Raw genomic sequence first — 23,164 nt, 5'->3', positions numbered from 1 at the left:
AACTGGACCTTTATTATTGTCAGGGTGGAAGGGAGAGGAGATTCCTGGTGGCAAATTGCCCCCAAAATGGGCCTGGGTGGACCTTTTTAATTTATTTTTTTATTTAAAGTATCTGAAAAATTGATACGGGCTTGTGCAAGATAATTAACCCCCATAGGGATAAGAGCAAGAACTTCTTATAGTTATTTTAATTAAAACAAAAAGCTTAGGAGTACTTGGAAGAAGACCAGGTGTTTAATCTCTTTCTGAACCCAGGACTGTGTATTTCATGATGGGGGCTGGGGAAGAAGAGAGCAGAAGAGTCGTTGGTAATCCAGTTAGCAGGGTATCCATGGGATTGTTGCACACATCCTGCTCCTGACAGGGAATTTTGTAGTTTGTTGGACTGGGGGTCCTTGAGGGAATTGAAGACACAGGTTTGCAGCAAAAAGGTAGGCCTTTATTGGATGACAAGCGTACACTTGGTCAGTCTCCCTCTGAGTGAGTGGAGAACTGTCCCATGGCGCTGGTTGCCTGGGGTTTTTATACATTTCAGGACAAAGACTTTAGCATCTACCAATCAGGAGGTTACACATCAGTATGACATAGGCATTACAGTATTGCATAGGCATTGCATAGTTATTGCATAAGCTACATGAAGTTCTAGTCCGTTTGGCAACGTTCAGAACTTGCCATCCCAGAACAATTTAGGTAAGCATTTTAGCTACTGCAATTTTTCCTATGTTTTGGAGAGTACAGAGTTGTTCAGAGATGCTCAGTGTCTGTTCAGTGTTATCTTAATTGTTTAGTTCTAGCTGTTCCATACAAACCAAAACAGTCAGGGAAGACAGATCCAAGAAGAAAAGGGTCCTGGCTGGCTACTAAACTTGTTAACTAAATGTTAAACTAAACTATTAAAATGTTATAAACCTTTATAGCTTTATAAAATAATATATTTTGTTCATTGTTTATATATAAAGAATTTCCCCAACACTCCAATTTTACTTTGAGTGGGAATGTGGAACATGTGTAAATGTGGTTGATCAAAAAGAGAAGAAATGTTTAGTTATGCAAACCCCTGGTTGTATAAAAACCAAGACATTTAAATATACTTCATGTGAATGCCTGAGTCCACGTACCCGTGGAATACTGAATAAACATGTGGAACATCCTGCTACAACGTTTAGAACTGATCATATGGTGTGAAAAACTCCTTTTTTCTAACCTTGTGGCTTCTTGTTTTTCCCCACCTGCCATATCTTTTCCTATGAGCGATAGGAGCTTACAGTTTATAGGATTGGTTTTCTTTTCTAAAAAAGAAACAATGGAGGTCTCTAGGCAATAACTGTGATCCATGATACTTAAATACACTGTCCCAGGTCAGGGAGGTTCTTTCTGCATACCAGGGAATAAGCCAGGCATAGCTTAAATAAAACACAATATTCCTGAACATAATATTTGCTGTTTTCTCCATAGAAGTGGCAGCACATAGTATCACATATGTAATGGTTCACTTTACCGAGGAGGAGGTGTGATTTAGCTGTAGTAACTAACATAATCCTATTAATTTTACTTAGAAGTAAGCCCCACTGTGTGTATTTAAGTGGGTGTAGAATTGAACCTTGGTCTTCCAGGTCCTAATACAATAATCTTACAATTACATTTATATAATTATAGGTGCTCATTTTAAATACGTTTTAATTTAAACATGTATTGTCAAGTTGCCCAAATGTGTGTGTTTTCTTTTCTTTCTACTCTTTACTTTGAGTTCTTTGTATGGTTTAGGGTTGGCATTGGAGGAGAGTGGCACTTTTGTGCCTTTAGCAGCTGTGTGGCAGGCAGAAATTATTGTGAACTAAAAGTAGGAACACAAGAAGTTGCTTTATATTGAGTCAGACCATTGGTCCATCTCGCTCAGCAACGTCTACACTGACTGGCAGCAGCTCTGTTTCAGGCAGGATTCTCCCCCGGCCTGATCTGAAGATGCCAGGGCTTGAACCTGGGACCTTCTGCATGCAAGACAGTTGCTCTCCCACTGAGCTACAGCACCTCCCTCTAGAGAAGTGCATTTGGATGAAATTGAACTATTTTGTTCCTTTTCAAAATGAACTTTCCAAGCACTGCTGGTTACTAACACAATCCTATTCATGTTCTTCAGAAGTAAGTAAACCCCGCTGTGTTCTGTGGGAGTTACTCATGAGAGCAAGCATAGGACTGAAGCCTTTTGTGGTGCCTGCTAAATGTGTGTTTCCAGCAACTCGCTCACGCTCTGTGTGTGTGCTTTAAACAAGATTGAGAGAAAATTACTGAATGAGCAGAGTTCTAGGTTTCTGTTCACTGCTGAGGTGGTATGACTTAACTCTGTGCACTGCGCATGCATGGGAGCCAGGACTAAAGCACTGTTAGGTGCTAACTGCAGTGTTTTAAAATAGTGTCCACGATTTATTGCAAAGAGGAGGACAGGGAAAGAGCCAGAACAGATAGAGGCCACACAGCTTTTCTTATATCAGAGAAGCAACTGTGACAGCAAGGACCCCTTCTAAACCAAAGTAAGGCACTTTACAGTTTGGCTAGGTGTTAAATGCAAAACTGGAATGCTTAAGCACCCACAGCATGTTTGCAAGGGAGGAGGACAGAGAGAAACCCAAAATTTGGGCACTCCCCCATGACCTCATTGGTCACACCCGCACAACAGCCCTACCAGGTCTGGTGGGCCCCAGCTGCCAAAGCTCCCAGCGAAAAATATTTGGTTCATCCAGGCTTTTGGGACATGATTTTTGTCCCTGGGTCTGTGTATCGCAAGGGTCTACAATGTGATTATATTAGCTGTGCAGTTTTTAAATGTTTTACGTATTGTGTGTAATTGCTGTACTTGTTATTGTTTGCTGCCTGAGGTCTGAGGGGATGGGAGGTAAATAAAAAAAATGTATAACAGGAACAGTAACATCAATAGTAATAATTCCCCACTCAGCCATGAAGCTCACTGGGTGACCTTGGACCAAACATTAACCTACCTCACAGTGTTCTTGTGAATATGGTTTCTATGTCTTTGGTTTTTGCCCGGAGGTCTCTGGGTGAGTCACTTTAATCTCCAAGCTCATAGCTTTCATTTTTTAAAAAATATTAAATTTCTAGGGGGTCTGGTTCAAGAGATATACACTAAAATGTGAACACACACATCTGCAACTTCTGAAGCAGAGCCAGCATGGCTTCTGCAAGGGAAAGTCCTGTCTCAGTAACCTATTAGAATTCTTTGAGAGTGTCAACAAGCATACAGATAGAGGTGATCCAGTGGACATAGTGTACTTAGACTTTCAAAAAGCGTTTGACAAGGTACCTCACCAAAGGCTTCTGAGGAAGCTTAGCAGTCATGGAATAAGAGGAGAGGTCCTCTTGTGGATAAGGAATTGATATGCTGCTTCCTCTCCCTTTCACTATTCACTATTCTTGAATTAGTTTGTCAGCAGTACTGCCGCATTACCACCACCACCACCACTACCACCTTGTATTTTTGTATACACACACACAGCACAAAGAGAGAGAGAGAGAGAGAGACCTTGGCTAGCTCAGAACAGCAGCAATGAAATCGGGGCAGGGCAGGTAGCGTGGATCAGTTTCATCATTGTGATGTTTCCTACGCAAGAGGATGGAGATTCAGAATGCTCTGAGATGTCTTATTTGAAAAACATGAAATTGCAGGATGATTTGACAATTAACACTGATGACATATATATCCTAGGGCAGGCCACACACCCAGTATTTTTTACATTATATTGCGATAATAGCAGAATTTTTTAGTAATATATAATGGGCAAATGGTGATTGTTACCTGCAGTTACGAAAGCAGCAGCTTTGATTACAAAGATAATTACGTAAAATGGGGGGGGGAGAAGTTCAGGGGGGGAATTCTTGTCAGTTGCAGCCACGGCCACAAAGTCCATGGCTTTCATTCATTCTATTACAGCCACGACTTGCCGCAAGAAATAGGTGCCAGTCCAAAAGGATAGCGAACTGTCGAATTCAGTTGGAATCCGGTGCCAAGTCCAATTTAGTTGATATTCTCCCGCATCCCTAATAGGCAAGGGATTCCAAAGCATAGGTGCTGCCACAGTAAAGGATCGATTTCTTATAAGAGCAGAGCAAGTACTGTGTGGCACCCGTAACATGGAAAGCACATCTTGAACGTGGCCTGGTAGCAAATCAGCAACCAGTGCAGGTTTCACAGCAAAGGTATTATGTGATGATAGGCGCATCATGTCACTCATGTCAGCAATCATGCCAGAGCATTCTGCACTAACTGCAGCCACCAAGTCAGGTTGTGCTGCATGGGAATTTCTGTGACCTTGGCTGACTGGCAGCCAGGTTTTTTTTTAGTTTTAGTTAGGAACCCTGACTGGCTGTGGGATGCTGAGTTTTCTGCCTTACTCATAGGAATCTTGTTGTGGTTGGTATGGTGTTGCATTTAGGGAATCATCACTGTCTTTTGTTTTTCTTTTTTCTATTTGCATTTCATTTACCTCTGACCTCACTCCCTTACATCCATAAAAACAATAACAGTGGTTCCATGTGCTCAGCTCCACCATCTTAAACCCACTGATGATGCACATTGCTGTTTGCATGATTGTTTGTTTCTTGCCCAAGCTACTGCCTGTGAAGGTAGACCAAACCATGTGTGTTTTCTCTCTGTCAATTATTACTCGCTGGAATTGGGTTGGCTGTCAAAGTGAGTTTATAGCAGCCCATAGGATAGGCAGGAAAGGGTAGAGAATCTTATTATTTCTTACTCATTTCCCAAACCTCTGTCTGCAGTGAAGGATCAAGTCTGTAAAGAGGTTTGGAGCAGCCATGATAAAAGGCAGGCAAAGCATTCCAGGCAACCCTGCTTTGATGTGGATATCGTTGCAGAGGATCCCTAGTCAAGCCTTACCAACAGCACAATCCTAACAATATCTACCTAGAAATAAGTCCTGTTGTGTTCTATGGGGCTTAGTCCCTTAGTAAGTATGTTTAGTATTTCAATCTTTAGGGGCATCCATTTTTACTCCTGAATGCTCCTATCTAATATCTCCACTACACTAGGCTCGCTTCTTCCTACAATGACTGTCTGGTGACTGGCCTAGGCTGAGGGCACCTAAAACCTTCTTCCCATAAGCAAGTAGGCTAGATTAAATGTTCCCTATCCATGTTCCCTAAGCAAGTGAGAAGGAATGGTCCCATCACTTCAGCTGGACCTGGGAACACCCTCATTTGGCAAATATTTCTATCTTAATTTTTGAAGCATGACTGTGTCTCGGTTCTCATATTGTTTTGGAAAGCATGAATTTGATAGATTCAATTTTAAATGAGAACTAAATCCCTATCCTGGTCCCAAGCTGTACAGGGCTTTGTACACCAAAACCAGAACCTTTAATTTAGCCCAGTAGCTAATAGGTAGTCAGTGTAATTCTTTCAGCAGTGGGGTGACAGGTTGGCAATACCCTGCCCCAGGGAGCTGTTGAGGCACCACATTCTGCACTAGCTTCAGCTTCCAGACCAAGCTCAAGGACAGCCCCAGATAGAGCACATTTCAGAAATCCAGTCTGGAGGTTACCAGTGCATGGACAAGAACAGCATTGCTGGAGTCTAGCTCCCATCAGCCCCAGACAGCATGGGCAAAGGCCAGAGAACTACCAGAGCTACATCCCTACAACATCTGGAGTTGAGACCTTATCAGAGTCTGTGTCTGTGTTGGAATTGCTTTTTAATATGTTTTTTAAACCTTTTTTAAAAAAATAAATATGTTTTAACCTTTTTTTTAAAGATGTCTTTAAAGCTTTTTAAAAATGTTTTTAAATATGTTTTAATATATTTTAAAGTCTGTTTTTGTGATGTTTTGAAGTGCTTTAGTGCTTTTGTTTGCTGCCCTGGGCTCATGCTGGGAGGACAAATGAATGAATGAATGAATAAATAAATAAATAAATATTGAGGGCCACATTACTCCCTCCTGCTCTAAGTAGCACTACATAGATCTGAATCCTTGTTGTATATTATTTGCACTTTTTTTTTTTTAAAGGGAGGGTTCTTTTATACATATAGATGTCCTGCTTTCCCACCGAAAATTACTCAAGGTGAGTAACAAACAAGAGGGCAGGGCACAGTGGCTCTCTGCCTAGAGGACTGAAACCTGGTAACAAAGAAATGGAAGTGAGAACTTTGGAGGGGGAATGGCACGGAAGAAGGGAATAGGGTATCCTGGTCCATCCCTACCTGTTCCTCTCTGAATACATCTAGAGATCTAGGCTTCTGAGTGCAATTCCCACTTCTGCGGAAACAAACGGAGAGAAGCTGAATTTGACAGAGCCGCCATCCCTAGTGCTAGCTCCAAGTTTTGGGGGACTTTTGGGAAAGATGTGCTATTGCATTCAGTTCAGGCTTGTGGGCATCCCATCAGGATCTGTTGGGTCACTGTGAGAACAGGATTCTGGACTAGATTAACAAATATTTGCTGATATTATTAAGTCATCACTCTCCCGCCCAGCGGAGCTCTTTAAAATTGTACGAGGGCTTTTACATTCTGGCCCTCGGGATATTATAGATTCATCTGTAGCCCGCTGTGATGAGTTTGCTGGGCACTTCCAAGATAAGATCGCATGCATTCGCCGGGACTTAGACTCCAATATTATAGCAGTTGGACCTAATGAAGCATCCAGATCACGGTCTTGTCCTTATTTATTGGATGAGTTTCAGTTTGTGCAGCTCGAGGATGTTGACAAGATCCTTGGACTGGTGCGGGCGACCACATCTGTGCTGGACCCTTGTCCCTCTTGGCTGGTGAAAGCTAGCAGGATCGGAACCGCCGGCTGGGCCAAGGAGGTAATAAATGCCTCTTTAAGAGAGGGAGTGGTCCCTGACTGCCTAAAAGAGGCGGTAGTGAGACCACTCCTGAAGAAACCCTCCTTGGACCCAGATAATTTGAACAACTATAGACCTGTGGCGAATGTTCCGCTCCTGGGCAAGGTCCTGGAACGGGTGGTTGCCGGCCAGCTCCAGGGGCTCTTGGATGACACTGATTATCTTGATCCATTTCAATCTGGTTTTAGGCCCGGTTTTGGCACTGAAACAGCCTTGGTCGCCCTGTATGATGACCTTTGTCGGGAGAGGGACAGGGGGAGTGTGACTCTGTTGATTCTCCTTGATCTCTCAGCGGCTTTTGATACCATCGACCATGGTATCCTTCTGGGATGACTCACGGAGTTGGGAGTTGGGGGTACTGCTTGGCAGTGGCTTCGCTCCTACTTGGTGGGTCGTCGCCAGAAGGTAGTGCTTGGGGAACATTGCTCGACACCCTGGACTCTCCATTGTGGAGTCCCGCAGGGATCGGTACTGTCCCCCATGCTTTTTAACATCTACATGAAGCCGCTGGGTGCGGTCATCAGGAGTTTTGGGGTGCGTTGTCATCAGTATGCTGATGACACGCAACTCTACTTCTTTTCATCCTCTTCAGGTGAGGCTGTTAACGTGCTAAACCGTTGCCTGGCCACGATAATGGACTGGATGGGAGCGAACAAACTGAAGCTCAATCCAGACAAGACCGAGACACTGTTGGTGAGTGCCTTCACTGCCCAGATGGTGGATGTTCACCCTGTTCTTGATGGGGTTACACTCCCCTTGAAGGAACAGGTTCGTAGCTTGGGAGTTCTTTTCGATCCTTCCTTGTCTCTCGAGGCCCAGGTGGCCTCGGTGGCACGGAATGCTTTTTACCATCTTCGATTGGTAGCCCAGCTACGTCCCTATCTGGACAATGACGACCTTGCCTCAGTTGTTCATGCTCTGGTAACTTCTAGATTGGACTACTGCAATGCGCTCTACGTTGGGCTGCCCTTGAAGACAGTTCGGAAACTACAGCTAGTCCAGAATGCAGCGGCCAGATTATTGACGCGGACAAGAAGGTCCGCTCATATAACACCTGTTCTGGCCCGTCTACACTGGTTTCCTATTTGTTTCCGGGCTAAATTCAAAGTGCTGGTTTTGACCTAAAAAGCCCTACACGGCATGGGACCGCAATATCTGGTGGAACGCCTCTCCCAATACGAACCTACCCGTACACTGCGCTCAACATCTAAGGCCCTCCTCCGAGTACCATCCCATCGAGAAGCTTGGAGGGTGGTGACTAGAACTAGGGCCTTTTTGGTGGTGGCCCCTGAACTGTGGAATAGTCTCTCCGATGAGGTGCGCCTGGCGCCGACGCTGCTATCTTTTCGGTGCCAGGTGAAAACTTTCTTATACTCCCAGGCATTTTAAACTGTATCTTAAAGTGTATTTTATAGTGTATTTTAACAGTATTTCATTATTGTTGTATTTTGGTGCAGTTTGGTTCTTTTGTTGTTTGTTTGTTTTGTTTTGATTTCATTATATCTATTGTATTTATATATTGTGCTTGTTTTGCCTCTGATGTACACCGCCCAGAGAGCCTTTTGGCTTAGGGCGGTATATAAATTAAATTAAATAAATAAATAAATAAATAGATGGGCCTTCTAATAAATAGAAGGCCTCTACTTACATTATTATGTACTACTGTTGTTGTTGTTGTTGTTATGTGCCTCCAAGTCGACTACGACTTATGGCGACCCTGTGAATCAGCGACCTCCAAGAGCATCTGTCATGAACCACCCTGTTCAGATCTTGTAAGTTCAGGCCTGTGGCTTCCTTTATGGAATCAATCCATCTCTTGTTTGGCCTTCCTCTTTTTCTACTTCCTTCTGTTTCCCAGCATTATTGTCTTTTCTAATGAATCATGTCTTCTCATTAGGTGTCCAAAGTATGATAACCTCAGTTTCATCATTTTAGCTTCTAGTGACAGTTCTGGTTTAATTTGTTCTATGACCCAATTATTTGTCTTTTTCACAGTCCATGGTATGCACAAAGCTCTCCTCCAACACCTCATTTCAAATGAGTTGATTTTTCTCTTATCAGCTTTTTTCGCTGTCCAACTTTCACATCCATACATAGAGATCGGAAATACCATGGTCTGAATGATCCTGACTTTATTGTTCAGTGATACATCTTTACATTTTAGGACCTTTTCTAGTTCTCTCACAGCTGCCCTCCCCAGTCCTAGCCTTCTTCTGATTTCTTGACAATTGTCTCCATTTTGGTTAATGATTGTGCCGAGGTATTGATAATCCTTGACAAGTTCAATGTCCTCATTGTCAACTGTAAAGTTCCATAAATCTTCTGTTGTCATTACTTTAGTCTTTTTGACGCTCAGCTGTAGTCCTACTTTTGTGCTTTCCTCTTGAACTTTCATCAGCATTCGTTTCAAATCATTACTGGTTTCTGCTAGTAGTATGGTATCATCTGCATATCTTAAATTATTGATATTTCTCCCTCCAATTTTAACACCTCCTTCTTCTTGGTCCAATCCTGCTTTCCGTATGATATGTTCTGCGTATAGATTAAATAAATAGGGTGATAAAATACACCCCTGTCTCACACCCTTTCCGATGGGGAACCAATCAGTTTCTCCATATTCTGTCCTTACAGTAGCCTCTTGTCCAGAGTATAGGTTGCACATCAGCACAATCAGATGCTGTAGCACCCCCATTTCTTTTAAAGCATTCCATAGTTTTTCATGATCTACTCAGTCAAAGGCTTTGCTGTAATCTATAAAGCACAGGGTGGTTTCCTTCTGAAATTCCTTGGTCCATTCCATTATCCAATGTATGTTGGCAATACGATCTCTGGTACCTCTTCCCTTTCTAAATCCAGCTTGGATGACTGGCATTTCTCACTCCATATATGGCAAGAGCCTTTGTTGTAGAATCTTGAGCATTACTTTACTTGCATGGGATATTAAGACAATAGTTCGATAATTACTGCATTCCCTGGGATCCCCTTTCTTTGGAATTGGGATGTATATGGAACGCTTCCAGTCTGTGGGCCATTGTTTAGTTTTCCATATTTCTTGACAGATTTTAGTCAAATTTTGGACTGATTCAGTCTCAGTAGCTTGTAGCAACTCTATTGGTATGCCATCTATTCCTGGTAATTTGTTTCTTCCAAGTATTTTAAGAGCAGCTTCCACCTCGCATTCTAAAATTTCTGGTTCTTCATCATAAGGTTCCTCCGTGAATGAATCTGTCATCCTGGCATCTCTTTTATAGAATTCTTCAGTGTATTGTTTCCATCTTCCTTTTAATTCATCTTGGTCATTCAGTGTGTTCCCCTGTTGATTATTCAACATCCCTACTCATGGTTTAAATTTCCCTTTCATTTCTCTGATCTTTTGGAACAGGGCTCTTGTTCTACCCTATTTGTTGTCTTCTATTTCTATACAGTAACTATTGTAATAGTTCTCTTTGTCCCTACGTACAAGTCGCTGTATAGTTGCATTTAGGGTTCTGACCGTGTTTCTATCTCCTTTTGCTTTTGCTTTCCTTCTCTCTTTAACCATTTGAAGAGTTTCTTCAGTCATCCATTGAGGTCTTTCTCTCTTTTTAACAAGAGGTATTGTCTTTTTGCATTCTTCCCTGATAATTAATGTCTCTGACTTCACTCCATAGTTCTTCTGGTTCTCTGTCAACTAAGTTTAAAGCCTCAAACCTGTTCCTTATTTGATCTTTATATGCTTCTGGGATGTTATTTACATTGTATTTTGGCGTTATGATTGCTTTGTTGGTCTTCTTTAGGTTTACTCTGATTTTCGATACGACCAGTTCATGATCTGTACCGCAGTCTGCTCCTGGTCTTGTTTTTGCAGAAAGTATAGAACTTCTCCAGCTTCTGCTACCAATTATATAATCATTGTATTTTTATGCTGTTTTATGTTCACCGCCCAGAGAGCTATTGCTAGTCGGGCGGTATATAAATTTAATAAATAATAATAATAATAATAATAATAATAATAATAATCAATTTGATTCCTATATTGACCATTTGGTGATGTGCATGTGTATAGTCGTCTTTTCGGTTGTTCAAAAAATGTGCTCGCAAGAAACAAATTATTGGCTTCACAGAATTCAATAAGTCTTTCTCCTGCTTCGTTTCTGGCTCTTAGGCCCCATTTCCCCACGATTCCTAATTCTTCTGTTCCCTTCTTTTGCGTTCCAATCCCCCATGATTATCAGCACATCTTGTTTTGGTGTGTGATCAATTTCTTCCTGTAGTTCTGCATAAAATCTCTCCAATTCCTCTTCTTCTGCGTTTGCCGTCGCATAGACTTGGATGATGTTTATGTTGATAGGTTTCCCATTTAATCTCATTGATATCACTCACTCAGACCTTGCGTTGTAGCTCCTAATTGCTTTTGCTACATCACTTCTCACTATTAAAGCAACCTCATGTCTTCTTAATTTCTCATTTCCTGCATAAAATATTTTGTAGTTGCCTGATTGGAAATGTCCCATTCCCGTCCATTTTAGTTCGCTCACACCAAGTATTGTAATGTTGATGCGTTCCATTTCTTGCTTGACAATTTCTAACTTTCCCTGGTTCATGCTTCTCACATTCCATGTTCCTACTGTGTGCATTGTACAACGCCGGACTCTCCTTTCGCATCTGTGCACATCAGCCTCTGGGCTTCCTTTTGGCTTTGACCCAGCTGCGTCATTAGTCACAGCGCTACTCGTACTTGTCCTTTGTTCTTCCCCAGTAGCTTGGTGAGTGCCTTCCGACCTGGGGGGGTCTCATCTTCCAGCACTATCTCGTGTTGCATTTTGGATACTGTGTTCATAGGGTTTTCGTGGTAAGGGATATTCAGAGGTGGTTTACCATTGCCTTCCTCTGAGTTTGGATGCATCTTAGTCTGGTATTTCAGCTTTGACCATTCCACCTTGGGTGCCCCTGCTGGGAGTCTAGCCTCTTGGTCTAGACTCCTGATGGCATTGCTCTCAGCTTCTTCAACACATTCAAACCCCCTCACCACGTTAAGGTGTGCATCCGAAGAGGAGGTACTACTGTTAGAGTGGCTGATTTTATTTTCTCTGTCATTATTTCAATCCTTCTGCGCTAGCCACCAACTGGAGCACGATCAACGTGCAGAGCAGCCTAATTCAGTTTGCCTGTAGATGCCACATTTCACTTTGGAAAACAGTCTCACGTTGCGATTGTTCTCCTTTGCATGGAACATATGCTAGAACAGGCATTACAGCATCGTTTCCCAACCATACTCCCCCAAAATGGCACAAGTGATCAATCATTCTGTCATCACAAGAGCAAAACAGATATCTTGTGGAGAAAGGCACCCTCCCTTCCCCCTCCCCATTACATTAAAGTCTTCTTTTCCTAATTAGAGTGTTCCACTTGAAAAAAAATGCATAATAAGGTACAGGCAAGATAAGGAGATTGGTAATTTTCAGCACTATGGATGGGGGATTGACTTTGTTCAAAAGCTCTCTGCCCACTATCTCCATCCTCACAGTTTTCCGCTCTGCAATGAATGGCTTTTTTTGAAAGCCCTCTGCCTCTTTCCACTGTGTAATGAATTCTGTCACTCTCTACCAGGCTCTCAAGCGACAAGCGGTGGAAGGGAGTTTGCATGCCGATTACACAAAAGGCGCCGTCAGCTTCAATTACAATGGGAACCTCATTGGTGTGCAGAAATTCTAAGGCACTTACGAGCTCAGATGTGCTCGCGGAAGCTGGCAGTACATGATGCTGTCACTGTTTGACAGGGCTTAGAATGGGACCGGGATGGCTAGGGAGACAGTTTTGCTTGGAAGGCAGATGCAAAGATGACAGAAAACTGCTGCAAATCCCATTGCAGATGTGAAGAGCCCGTGAGATGATGGGCAAAAACCACAAGCGGGTTAGCCTCATAAACTCCTTCATGTATAAGGTACAATACGTTATTGCCATGCTGATTGGCATGCTGAATGGAAGGCAGGAGCGAGCGGTTGCCTTCAGCCTGCATGCCTTCAGTCCACCTTCTCAAGCTGCCTTATCTTCTCTCTAAGCCTTGTCAGCAATTTTATGCCTGGGGGTGTGGGAGGGCAGGAAAAAGACAACCACAGCTCTTTCAGATACTTGACGTGCTATTAGGGAATCTCAGAGATGCTGTCCCATCCAACATAACAAGAAGAACAACAACAAGAGAGCAGATGGACTCTTTCCCTATGTCCCCGTTGCTGCTTCTCGGAATCAGTTCAGCACAGCACTGCTCCGCAAGGAGAGACAGGCAAACTCCTGCTACAGAAACAGCCCGGGCACCACACTTCCCCAGGCTGACTGCAGATAGGGTAGGACTTTGGTTTCTTTCGGGAAGGTCTGTCGCTCAAGGGTTGGGCAGTTGCTTTGCATGAAGATCATCCCAGGTTCTCCGTCCCAGTGAAGCTGAATGTGGAAGGACTGAGGGCAGACAAAATAAAGCACTGCTTCACACAGGGCATCATTAAGGCATGGAATTTGCTCTCGCAAGAGGTAGTGATGCCCACTGACCTGGATGCCTTTAAAAGAGGAAGAGGAAAACAGTAGTGCCGTGGCAAATTCAGAACTGCAGGGTCCCTTCATGATAGCCATAGCCATAGCCACAGCCTCTTCCATTTCCGCCCCCTGAGAATGAGATCCTTGTTAATGCAGGGATCCCTAGGAGCCAAAAAGCGTGAAATAGGAGAGTGTTAGCCGCTGAGAAGAGTGTTCTCAGTGGCTGACTCACTTGCTTTCACTCTGACTGGCTCCAAATCAGCAGGAAAGGACAAGGTAGCATGTTAGAAGACTCTTCTCAGTGGCTAACTCACTCTCCTTTCTTGGTGATTGGCTCATAGGATGCTGAAGCCATAGGGATCTTGGTGGGACCCTGCTTCTAAACAAGTAAGGGGTCTAAGACCCCCTGGGTCCCTGAACAACTACACCACTGGATACAACTCCATGGAGGACAACACTTTCAATGGCTATGATCCACTATGGCTAGGTTCTGCTTTGTCAGAGGGCAGGGACCAAAGAATTAAAGCCTTGTATAACTCTTTTAAGATCACTGGAAAATCAACGCACCACTCTGGTCCCCATTTTTCCTAATGTTTGACATTCATAAAACACTGTGCATTCAGGGAAGGAAATAACTTGCTTTCAGTGCCTACTCTCTTTCTGCTAACATAGGGAAGAAAAGTTTTGATTAACGACATCAGTGAGGATTCTGTACTGGAGAAGGCCCAGAGATTAAATTGCCCAAACTCATCTGCCGCCCTCTATCGCAGGAGTTCCCATACTGTGGTCCATGGACTTCATTCAGATGCCATGTCCACTTTAAATATTCATCTTGATGTTTAACTGTATTTTTGTTGCTTCTTGCATTTCATATGTTGCGTTTCAGTTTTAGTTCATGGAATTAATTTATTTGCATTCATGGAATGCAAATTGTGATACAATAAAAACAATACAAGCTATAGAAGAAGCAATAAAAATGCAATTAAGGACCATACAGCATCTTGCATGGCATGTTACAATAGCTACACCAGGCAGAAAAATAAATAAGCGACACGTCAAGACCATCAGAAATTTTCATGTGGTCTGTGTGAGGGGAAAAAAAGCTTGGAAACCACTGCTCTATCGAATAGAGGTCTCAGGAAGTCTTGCTTATTTAAGAGAAAACAATAACTGAGGCTTATATTTATCAGGATCGAGTGTAACAAATTATACTAATTCATTCAAAGACAGGACTGATGTGGGTGGGCTGCTAATTTGGAAAACCAGACACCTTGGAAATGACATCATTGTAAGTGACCTCACTAATATGCAACCCAGCAGTGGAAGAACTAAGATGTATTTAAACCCCAGCAAATTACTTCTGCTCAGAAGAAGAGATGATCATTTTCAGCAAACATGCTTGCCATCCTATTATCTGACACATACTTTAAATAAGATATATGTAAATCCAGCAAAGTCAATTTCCAGCTTGGTTTCCCAAGCTATTCGTATTCCAGCGCAAACTCCTTGTCGAGTTAAAACGCTCTCCATGGCATTGCCTGTTTATTAAGGCATCCCTTTTGGTGACCTTCAGGCAGGACAAAGTTAAACTATGGAATTCATTCCCACAAGAGGCAGTGATGACAACTAACATGGATGACTTTAAATGAGGATTAGACAAATTCATGGAGGATAAGGCCATAGCAATGGCTACTAGCCATAATGGCTATGCTCTCCATCCACTGTCAAAGACGGTATGCCTCTGAATGCCATTTGTTGGGAATCACAAGGAGGTAAGAGAGCTGTTGCATTCAGATCCTTCTTGCAGGCTTCCTATATGCATCTGCTAGCCACTGTGAGAACAGTATATTGGACTAGATGGGGCTTGGCCTGATCTAGTAGAGTCTTCTTATGGTTTTCAGTTCACACACACACCCACGGAAATTGCCAGTATTGATAAACAGCTCGACTTGGTTATTTCTGCAGCCCCTTACATGCCTTCCACTTTTCAACTCCCTCCTAAAAAAGCCCCATCTTTTCATGAAGGGTTTGGCTTAAAACAACATTCCCCAACCTGGTGCCCTCCATATGTTTTGAACATCATCATGCCTGACCATTGGTTATGCTAGCTTGGGCCAGTGGGAGTTGGAGTCCAGAACATCAGGAGGGCACCTGGTTGGATAAGGCTGGCCTAATCAGTCATACTGAGAGTAGACCTACTGAAGTCAATGAACTTAAGCCCGTCATCACTCAGCATACTCCGGTATGACTTAGTTGCATACAACCTTTAGTCCTCAGTCCCAACAGAAACAAATGCCACATCTGCACTGTACATTTAAAACAACATCATACTCCTTTAAACTCCCAGAGTATCTTGGGAACTGTGGCTTGTTAAGGGCACTGAGCGTTGTTAGGAGTGATTTAACAGTCAGTCCCCTCTTCCCAGGAAACTCTCCCTTGGCACTCCCTTGGCCCCTGCTGCCAATGCTTCTATGCCTTCGTTTCCTCTTCATCACGGCAGCCAACCAGCAGCTAGCCTATCAGGACACATGATGATCAGGAACTTGATCTATGAGAACGTCAGTGGTCCAAACTCCATCGTGAACCAATTTAGAACTCTTGAGGAAAACACACCATTTGTTTAATGATTCACAGAGAAAGAACAGAATCAGTGGCTCAAATAAAGCTTTTGGGGGTGGGGATAGGGGCAGCCCACACATCACTAGTTAAACAGCTGCTTTATACAGAGTGAGACCCTTTCCCCATCTAGCTCAGTATTGTCAACACTAATTGGCCACAGTTATCCAGGGCTTGAGACAGGAGACATTCCCAGCTCTACTGGGAGATGCTGGGGTTTGAACCTGGGGCCTTCTGCATGCAAATTAGATGCTCTGCCACTAGGGCACAGATTTTATTTAGCTCACCTGTAAAGGTGAACCCTTCTAATTCAGACTTTCTGAAACAATACCTTATGGCCCTTCCTAGTTTGCTTCAACTGTTCTGAAACACATCATGTCCATTGATTGTGTTGTATACGTAATCTAGAACAAGTTGAGTCAGCCTTCTCAGAGTTGCCCACAGTGACTCCTTTCCCTTCTTCCTGTTCCACCTGTGTCAGTTTCAGTAGCAGAATCAGGGCAAATGTCCAACCTGTCCCATGTAGAGTCTGCCCCCACATCCCCTCCCCCAGAGAAAATCCTTAGTAGCATTCCTACCTTCTCTTCAAGAAAGCCAACTCAGATTTCAGCACTGGGCTCAATGCAAATTCCATTACTCCAATAGGAAAAGAACTTCATGAGTACAAAAACCCACTTTCCGATGATGATAACAATAATGATAAAAGAACAAAAGACTTAGATAATTTGCTATTGGATTTGCCTTATCCATTTTTATATATAGTGATAAAGCGAGTCCTTCACACGCAGATTCAGCTGCTGTTCTTCAGTTACATTTTCATCATGGCTTTTAAATTAGTTGTCAGATTACAGGCCGGAAATATTGTACTGAAAAGTTATTAGATTTTTTTCCCCTCCCCTGACATTCGCCTCCTCTCTTTTCATGCAAAAGGCACATCAGTGGGAAACCCAGCAGCACAATCTGGTTGTTTAAAATGAGGATGCTTCTACAAATGCAGTCACAGCAGCTGTCTCAAGCTGATCTGGACCAGCCTCAATTCAGTTTGGGATTCAGCTAGATTAGTTGCACGGCCCTCATTTTTACCTCCTCCTTCTAATCAAATGCTTCCCAAAGCAGATTACAAGCAGCAGGCACTAAAACAAAACATAGGGAGACAGGAAACTGCCTTACTCCAAATCAGACCAGTGGTCCATCCAGCTCAGTGTTGTCTACACTGACTGGCAGCAGCTCTCCAGGTTTCAGGCAGGCAGCATTCCCAGCCCTACCTGAAGATTCTGGGAGGTGAACCTGGGTCCTTCTGCATGCAAAGCAGATGTTCTGCCACGAGGGAGGGGTGGCAAATTTTATTCAGTCCACATTGAAGGGTGAACCTATCTAATTCAGACTTTCTGAAACAATATGCAAAGCAAAGCAGAGGTGTCCTCAGAAGTTCAGACTTCTCTGGATGTTGGGGTGCAGATCTCCAGCCAAATAATATGCACGAAGACTCATACACTGGAATAAAGCGTGCATAAAAACCCATGTGTCAGTGAAAACAGCATACAAAATGAATTATATTGGGGGAAACCACTTTGCAAAAATTGGGCAATGTTGCATACAATAATATGTAATCCACAGTAAAATGCTGATGAATTTTCAAGACAGCTTTTTTTCTTTCAATGAGAACAGACGTGCAGAATTAAACTTGAATGGACAAATGAGGAACTGAGAGAATCTGAACTTGACAGATTTGCCCCTCCCTATCTACTACTATCAACGGAGTCCTCTTGCACCTGTTACCCAGTCTCCCTTCTCCAAAGTAAGAGTCCTTTTCCTCCCTTGAGGAGGGAGAATGGGTAGCAGGTGGAGGCAGACTGCCTGGATGCAAGCTGGATTGTATTCATAGGGGGATGTGCCTCCCTTGATTAGCTCACTGTAACCCCTGCAGGGATACTTGCATAGTTGAGTGTCCCTGCTTCCAAGGGTCACCCCCTCCCTAGTGCAGCCCGGGAATCTACTTCAGCCTAGCATTTTATTCCACCAGGCACGTGTAGCATGGCCCAGACAGACTGTGTTGGATTTTTGCTCCCTCCCCTTTGAGCGCCAGCAGTGAGATTGGGATGACTTCTCCCAGGAGGAGCAAGCACGGACACAGAGCCAGGATTAAAATAATAACAATAATCAAATCAAAAGCAGTCTTTATGCAGCAGAGACAAGCTAACATGTGAGTTTATGGGTCGCGACAGATGCAGTACTGATAAAAAAGAGGCCTGGGAAAATGGAGCAGACTAATGACAGGGAAGCCAAGGTGTGATCCTGATCTGACCTGATGGCTTCTTTATGCTCCGTGCAGCAAGCAACAGAGACTCTGCTTTGGAGAGGTGGGTGCATGCGTATGTCTGTGGCAGCGGTGGGAATGAGGACCAGGGGAGACGGAAAGAATGGGACATAAGCAGTCCTGCTCTGGGTACTCTGAACAATTTTTATTTGTTGTTTTCCTTTTTTTAACTGGAGCAGTGAAGTAAGGAAGGGACACAATCAGGTCAACGAGAAAGTTAAGCACATCAACAAATACATCCAACTAGGGGTGGAAGGATCTGTTGATTTCATTTCCCTCCGTTTCTCTTTTTCCCAGTCTTAAATCCAGTTCTCCACGTTTCTGTAGCAATTTGCATTTGTTTTTCTTTTTTCTTTTTTTAAAAAAAAATCCTCCTGAAAATTCAACAGCATTTTAGTGAGAATTTCTCCCAATACACACATTGTGTATGCCATTGTGACTAATGGACACATTGTTGCAGCAATTTCCCCTGACACGATGCAGTTTTGTACATTATTTTCACATATATGGATTTTTATGCACAGGTTTCCCTAATATATACACTTTTGTAAACAATGTCTGGTTGGAGAACTGCATTGCAAAATTCAGACAAGTGCAAATTTCTTAAAATGGCTACGCTTTGGTTCTGATATTATTTTGGGCAGAGCCGCCCCTAGGCATCGGGAAGCGGGGCAGTTGCCCCAGGCTCCACGCTTTGGGGGGGGCGCACTCGGTGATCTGCTCACCAGCCAGCTCCTCCCTCCCTGCCTGCTCACCTTTGCCGGGCAGGGTGCAGCACTCGCTTGCTCTCTTTCTGCCCAGGATGGGGGCTTGCTTGCCTGCCCGCCCGCCCACCATGCCGAAGCCGCCTGCTGTGGTCAGCGAGCGGTAGCCACCCCAGGGTCAGCGAGCTGGGCCGGCAGTTCCGGGACTGGTGCCTGCGCACCTACGGTGGCGACTTGGCCAAGACCGTGACCTGGAGCAAATGTGGGGGGGGCAACTTTGCTTTTGCCCCGGGCCCCACACATGCTAAGGGAGGGCCTGATTTTGGGAAGTGCAAACACTTTGTTTTAAACATGAATTGAATTTCTCTGCATCTCAACATGCTACTCAACTGACGGTTCTCCATCAATTAATAAGAAAAGAAATGTTCAACAGGGGAGGGAATATTTTGGTGAAATTATCATGGGTGGAGTGCAGGGTTTGAGTTGTGCCTACCTTATCTTCATGGTGGATGGGGAGTGTTTGTGAGCATCCTTTATTTCATTCTACATAACATCTCACTAGTGGTCTCGACTCTTCGGCCTCCCCAGCTTCTCACAACAATTAAAGCCCAGGGAAAGACAGCAGGAGGTAACTCTTTCCATGCAGTCTTTTTTCAGATTAGGAAGTGCAGGCAGCCGGGGACTCTGCAGAGTTCGCATAAAGGTTTACTGGAAAAGCACAGACATGCAAACAGACACACCACCTACGGCCATTTTGCAATGGCAAGGTAAACTCAGAAGCCTGCACCCACCAAAATTCCAAAGGAATTTAAAATGTTCTAAGAATAAGGTGAGAGCCAGTGTGGTGCAGCGGTTAAGGTGTTGGACTAGGATCTGGGAGACCAGGGTTCGAATCCCCACGTAGCCATGAAGCTCACTGGGTGACCTTGGGCCAGTCACTGCCTCTCAGCCTCATGAAAGCCCTATTCGTAGGGCCACCATAAGTCAGAATCGACTTGAAGGCAGTACACAGTCAGATCCTATGAGTCTCTGTGTTGAAAAACACAAACAACTAGCCAGAGCTTGAAAAGGTTACTTTTTTAAACTACAACTCCCATCAGCCCCAGCCAGCATGGTCACTGGAGTGGGCTGATGGGAGTTGTAGTCCAAAAAATGAACTTTTCCAAGCTCTGCTACTAGCCGTGGTAGCTACTTTCCCCCTCCAGTCAGAGGCAGTGTGCTTCTGAATACCAGTTGCTGGAAATCACAGGTGGGGAGAGTTGACGTTACACTCAGGGCCTGCTGACAGGCTTCCCATAGGCATTTACATTTAAGAATAAGGCAACAAAACAGACATTTTTTATTTATTTATTACATTTATTACATTTATATCCCGCCCTTCCTCCCAGTGAGAGCCCAGGGCGGCAAACAGAAACACTAAAAACACTAAAACACCATAAAACAGACTATAAAATATATTAAAACAAAACATCTTGAAAAACATATTTTTTTAAAAAAAAAAAAGCTTTAAAAACATCTTAAAAAGCAATTCCAACCTGAGGGCAGTCCTAATACCAATTTTTGTAAGCTGCTCTGAGAGCCATTTTGGCTAAAGGGTGAGGCATAAATACCATGCATAAACAAATAATAACAATCCAATACCAGTCTTCCATTCAGCGAGTAGCCAGAGCCTCAGAGCAGCTTTTAAAAGGAAATAGCAGCAAATAACGCTGCACACTGTATGGAGTATCATATACACATACAAGAGCCCTGATGTGCTGCAACGTAGTGTATCTGAGTAGAGGCACTGGCATATGCTCCAACCTCTCCCACCCCCTCTCCCAAGCCCTCCATGCATTCAGGGAATTGCATAATGGAATTGCATGAAAAGGGCTGAAGTCTCATCTTAGCCATTTCTGTTTCTGGAGCTCAGCAGAACCCTTCTTTAATGTGGGCCAGGAAGCAAGTGGATCAGAGAATGCGATGTAATTACTCTTTTCACTCCCAGATCCAAAAGAATTGGCGCCTTGGCGTTCTGAAGGCCAGAACCAGGTAACAGCTCAAGAGTAGGGCATTCTTGAACTAGAGCACCTGCCATTCTGATAAAATATAAGGTAGCTTGATTGTAAGTAGGAATGACCCTAGCAGTCCATGAATTGGTAACCACAAAACTCCATGACTTTGTGTGGGGCTGTCCTTGTAACTGGTCTGGAAGTTGCAGCTAGTGCCGAATGCAACGGTCACTGATCATAGGAGCAGCCTACTGGTGATATGTTACTTTGCTGCTGAGAGAGCCTCACTGGTTACTGATTTGCTACCAGGCCAGGTTCAAGGTTCTTACATTAATTCACAAAGCCGTAAGCAACTTGGGCCCAAAACACCTTAAGGACCACCAGATTCCTTATGCTTAGTCTCAGTCCTTGAGGTCTTCTGATGAGGAACTGTTGGTGGTTCCACATGCCCCTGAAGTTCAGCCAGACCTTTAGTGTGGCTGGCCCTGCCCTGTGGAACTCCTTGCCAATAGAAGTCCAGCAGGAGTCACCCCTGCTTGTTTTCAGATGTCTTCTAAAAATTATGTTATTCAGATAGGCCTTTGGAATCTGAGATTCTTTGCTAACCAGCTCTCACTAATGCATTATTATTATTATTATTATTATTATTATTATTATTATTATTATACTGTGCTTTTAGTCTGTAGACCGCCTTGTGATGTCTTATATATGAAAGTGTTATATATTAAAAAGACTTCCTCCCCCCTCAATCCAGACTCATTTTTGCTTCCCTCAAAATTCCTCAGTTGCTTCCACATTAGCCTTGAAATCTTAAAGTTAGGCAAAACTCAGTGACAAATTTGGTCCATGTGGGGGTACCCTGAAAAATGTCTCTAGCCTTATTCAAACTGCCCCCCCTTCCTCAACATCCCGTCAGTGTTTTTGCCCAAGGAGGACTATCTAAACCCATCTCAGAATTTTGCTATTGGGCAAATTTGGTGGCAACTCTAATTGTACACCCCCTCTAGGATGCACACATTGTGAGGGCTGAAGAAACTAAGAGCAATGCCATCAGGAGTCTAGACCAAGAGGCTAGACTCCTAGCAGGGACAACCCAAGGCGGAATGGTCAAAGCTGAGACACCAGACTAAGATGCATACAAATTCAGAGGAAGGCAATGGTAAACCACCTCTGAATACCTCTTACCATGAAAACTCTATGAACAGAGTATCCAAAATGCAACACAACATAGTGCTGGAAGATGAGACCCTCGGGTCAGATGGCACTCATCGAGCTACTGGGAAGAACAGTGGACAAATATGAGTAGCGCTGTGACTAATGACACAACCGGGTCAAAGCCAAAAGAGGCTGATGTACACAGATGCGAAAGGATAGTCTGGAGTTGTACAACATACACAATAGGAACATGGAATTTGAGAAGCATGAACCAAGGAAAGTTAGAAATTGTCAAGCAAGAAATTGAATGCATCAACATTATAATACCTGGCGTGAGTGAATTAGAAGGGACGGGAATGGGACATTTCCAATCAGGCAACTACAAAATATTTTATGCAGGAAATGAGAAATGAAGAAGAAACGGGTTGCTTTAATAGTGAGAAGTGATATAGCAAAAGCAATGAAAAACTATAATGCAAGCTCTGAGCGAGTTATATCAATGAAACTTAATGGGAAACCTATCAACATAACCATCATCCAAGTCTATGCTTCAACATCAAACACAGAAGAAGAGGAAATGGAGAGATTTTATGCAGAAGTACAGGAATAAATTGATCACACACCAAAGCAAGATGTGCTGATAATCATGGAGGACTGGAATGCAAAAGTAGGAAACAGAGAAGAACTAAAAATTGTGGGAAAATGGTGCTAAGGAGATAGAAATGAAGCAGGAGACTTATTGAATTCTGTGAAGCCAATAATTTGTTTCTTGCAAACACATTTTTAAGCAACCGAAAAGATGACTGTACATGTGGACATCACCAAATGGTCAATATAGGAATCAAATCGATCATATAATTGGAAGCAGAAGATGAAGAAGCTCCATACTTTCTGTGAAATCAAGACCAGGAGCAGACTGTGGTACAGATCATGAACTGGTCGTATCGAAAATCAGAGTAAAGCTAAAGAAGAACAACAAAGCATCGTAATGCCAAAAAATACAA

General features: G+C 43.4%; 1 protein-coding gene across 3 annotated transcripts in view; it reads left to right on the top strand.

Moving 5' to 3' along the window:
* Positions 1 to 23,164, top strand: part of TSNARE1 (t-SNARE domain containing 1) — a 647,930-nt gene that overhangs the window by 512,327 nt on the left and 112,439 nt on the right. The gene's annotated exons all lie outside the window — the stretch shown is intronic.

Source organism: Rhineura floridana, chromosome 1 (assembly GCF_030035675.1).
Source record: "Rhineura floridana isolate rRhiFlo1 chromosome 1, rRhiFlo1.hap2, whole genome shotgun sequence".
NCBI classification, from domain to species: Eukaryota; Metazoa; Chordata; class Lepidosauria; order Squamata; family Rhineuridae; genus Rhineura; species Rhineura floridana.
Note: the sequence above shows the minus strand (reverse complement) of the source record. Positions and strands in the feature narration are given on the sequence as shown.